The following is a 4,391-nucleotide window of genomic DNA, read 5'->3' as shown; positions in this document are numbered from 1 at the left end:
AATTAACACTGGCGGAGGGTGCCTAACGGGTCGCGCGCCTTCCCAACTCACAAACTTCACTCAAACTCTCTTGCAATCAGTTGCTCTATCACTTGGATGCATAATGAGGCTTGATAGAGGGAGATTATGGCTTTTATAGCCTTGTTTGAATTAATTTCATATCATAACCCACTTTATAATGTTTTTTCCATGACACTTTATAAACTTGACTTTTTGGTTTCCTTTTGTCCTGAAACTGATTGATTTGATGCTTTTCTTTGATAATTTTTGCAGGGATAGGCTCTGAGGGATCTTGGCAAGGGAGCCAGGGTTATATGCTGTCCTTTGAATCATTTTGAATTTTTTACAATTTTCACAAAATTTTTGAGAAATGACTTTGGCTTTAAAAACAGGGTTTTTAAATCCAAGGTGAAAATTAGCTGCACAAGATAGAATCTTTCGAAGAAACACTTTGAAATTCATCCCTCTGGCTTGCTGGGCACTTATTGACCTTCAGAGACATGACCTTGAAGACAAATTTGACCTCAACCCTAGACCTAAAAATTTTGACCTAAAGACAAAGACAAGTAACCTTGAACAGTTTAATGACTGAAACAACTTGATCCAGCGGTGCCAAGAGGGGGACAAAGACACCAGCTCCTCCATCATGGTTATGGCATGCCTAACGGAATGCAAAGAATGACACTGATGAGACACCTATTTATGCAAATGCAAAGAGCTTTGATCGCTGATGGAGGGCTACTAGACCGACTCTAACAGTAAGAACGCAAAGCACTCCAAAACCGTCACAGCTAGGAAAACTAAGCCCAATCAAAGAAACACATTCAAAGTGATCCAACTGAAAGCCAAAAGTGAAATAAGAAAGGCAATGTAAACAAGCTAGGGTTGTAGGAAAATGGCTCAATCAAGGCCTATGTTCTACAAAGGTCAAAACCAGACCCTAGAGGAAGGAAGGCCTAAACAAGATCAAATGAGGGTGATACAAAATAATCAAAACACACCCAAGAGAACCTTTCTAGATAAAAATTGCACAACCAATCACAACACCACCAAATGTGACAAAAATTACCCAAAGAGGAAATAAATCACTCAACAAGAGGCAAAAAAATTGAGCGAAAGTGACAAAAGCCTGAAAATCATGTGTATATCAGGCCTAAATAGTTACTGAAAATAGCCAATGAGATCTAGAGGCGAAAATCAAGCCTCGACCCAAAACATCCAACAAAATTCAAGAACAATTTGAAAGGCTAAGAGCAATGGAAGACCTTGGATAAAGTAATCAAAATTGATCAAATCAGACACACACAATAGTTGATCAGCAACAACAAACCATGAATCACATAGATCTCTAATAGATCAGCGAAAGACGAGAGGATCTAAGCCCAATCAAAGACAAAAAAATCCTTCTTAATGAAAGGTGACCGATCTAAGCAAATCAAGAAAACAAAAGCAGATCTATCTGATGAAGGGGAGGCCCAAAATAAGTAAGAACATAGGTAAAAAGTTCATAAATGAACAGTGACTTTTCAAGGGCTAAAAGCTCAGATGCTCACACAACACCTAGATCAGGGCATCCATACGCTCGCAAGATAATTGTAAGAGTGTGTCTGGGATCTCCCAGACGCATGGATGACGCCCTGTGGGAGCATCTGGGGAGAAAAAAATTCCCTAAAAATGGGCGCACAGACTGAGAAAAAGGAAAATATACAAAGAATAATCCGTGAAAATAGCCAAAAAGAGTTGGAAAAACGGGAGAAAACTCAGCAAACCAGATAAGATAGAAATCGATCAAAATCAAAGGCAAAGTGGACACTAAGCAAGTAGCCTCTCATTGAAATCACCACTTTTGTTGCATATAAATTTGCAAGGATCTATTGCTCATGATCTAGTGTCTGATCAGACCACCAAATAGATAAAAACAAGAGCAATAGAACAATAGAGAAGCCCCATTCCCAAATGTTCAGTCATGCAGCAAATAATTAGAGCTATGCTATAAATAAATGAGATCACACTTAGTATCCTCGCGGATTGGAGAAGGGTTTTGAGTTAGATGTAGATGTTGTGTTCCACATGAGTGATCCAACATGTCCACACCAGATATTTATCCCTTCACACAATCACAACCAAACAAAGAAAATAGGCGATCTTCCTCAGAAGATCGTTAGATCAAAAGCAATAGAAACAACCATACAAGATGTTGAACACAAATTTATCGAAGGAAGGGAACATATGTTTCCATTAATTATGAAAAACCAAGAAAATGTTATACCTTCACCTCCAAGCCTCCTCTCTGCAATTCGGCAGAGTTTCCCCACTATATCCAAGAAATTAGTATGAAGAGTAGCATATAAGTGGAAAAATACCTCACAAGCTCACTCTAACAGTAGAATGACAACATAGGCTCAAGATTGAACTCTCAATACTAACTCTACAAAAACTAGTCTGACCCTCTTGAATGATCCAGTATAAGTATGCAAAAGAGAGGTCCCAGGAGGATGTATCTAGACGCTTAGGACAAAGAGAATTCATATAAAATTCTCACTGATAAGCCTTGACCAGCTCTAATAGGTGACAAATCAAGTTGATCTCCTAGGGACTAAGGAACTCTAGAAGTCATCCCTGGAAGCACCAAAAGAGGTGAAATGACCCTAGACACACTCACAAGGTAGGGATGAGGGCATCTGGGAGAATCTGGATGCATTCATAGGCCTCTATGTCGATGTCTAGGGGATAAACTGGAGAAAAATGAGTCCTAGGTCTGGAACAATTCAATGAGACTCAAGGACTAAGGATCATTGACCTAGAGAGGTAAGATAGGTTGATAACACACCCCTCTTCCTACTCCTAACTAACCTTGCAAATCCATATCCATGGACTACATGTCTAGCCTTCCTTCCACCAAGTATGGTAATGATTGTGTTTGTGGTTGTTGATATATTCTCTACGATGGCCATATTAGTTGCCTGCAAGAAGAGTATCACAGGAGAGGTTATTCCCAAGATATTCTTTGAAGGGGTGTTGGTACATTTTGGGATCCTACAAACCATCATATCATATTATGATAGCAGGTTTCTTGTCACATTTTGGTTAATCCTTTGGTCATTATTGGATACCAAATTCACCAAGCCAATTTCCTTCCACCCTGAAATTGATGACCAGATAGAGGCCATCAACATGATCATAGTGCACATACTACGCATGTACAACTCTAAAATCTACCAACATGGGATGAGAGCCTTACCTATGCTCAATGCAAATACAAAAGAGCTCTCCATAGCTCAATTGGCCATTGTCCCTTTCAAGTGGGCTTGGGATTTCAATCAATGTGTTCCATTGATGTTGCAATTCATCTTGCAACTACACAGGCAAAATATGCACATGTCCAATTTGAAGCTAATAAAACCATCAAGTTTGTTGGACTCATTTAGCACATTCGTTAGTAGGTTCATAGTATCATGGATAAATTCAATACTAAGTACAAATAACATCATGACCTACATTAGGTGCCACAGAAGTTTTAAGTGGGCGACAAGGTTTAATTGCATTTGCAAAATGAATTCCTTGCAGAATCCCATTGGAATCTTTGACCACTCTGATATGGGCCTTACACCATCGCCAATTCTATGAGTGACAATGCTTTCGAGCTAATTATTCCCCCATTCCTTTGCCTACACCTAGTATTCAATGTGGATCGCCTTCGACCATACTTTCTACTATTGTTGGACACATCAAACATTGTCGAGAAACTGACACCAATAGAGCTCAACCTAGATTTCAATGAACAAGCCACAACTAATCATAGCATGGACACACATATTAATAACACTCACCAACAAAGGACCTAGTTTTATCTGGATGTCAAAGTTGGCTAGCTTCTGCACCAAGGAAAGTGGCTCACTAGGGACCAAGTTTAGCAGAAGTTTCCCCTTCTCATGGAGGCACTCAACAAAATGGAGAACAATGCTTCCTAGGGGGGATGATCCAGGTGGATATTGGTGGTCACTCGTCTATTCCACTTGGACCCCCAGCACCATTTTCCTATCAGTTTCCTATTTTGGCAGTTTTTTTTATTTTTGGCATTTTTTCAGGCTAGAGTTGTTGTGAGGCCCTAAACAATGAATTTTTGGGAAAATAGGAAAATATATGTCAAATACTACGTTTACTGTCAATTTTTTTTCCTCAAATAAACCTTTCTAACAGGATATTGTGCACACAAATAGACATCATATGTCAAAGTTACGACCTTAGGAAGTTGATGTTCCAACTAACTCTATCGGGGCCCTTAAGCTTTTGGTGCTTCATCTCCTATGGTTAGGTTTTTGTATGTTTAGGTTTCCTCATTATGTATTCAAGATAAATATGCCTCATGTTTTTTTTCGTGATGCTAGTCT

The sequence above is a fragment of the Pinus tabuliformis genome, chromosome 1_1 (genome assembly GCF_031772625.1).
Source record: "Pinus tabuliformis cultivar Carrire ecotype Pingquan chromosome 1_1, CPIR1, whole genome shotgun sequence".
NCBI classification, from domain to species: Eukaryota; Viridiplantae; Streptophyta; class Pinopsida; order Pinales; family Pinaceae; genus Pinus; species Pinus tabuliformis.
Note: the sequence above shows the minus strand (reverse complement) of the source record.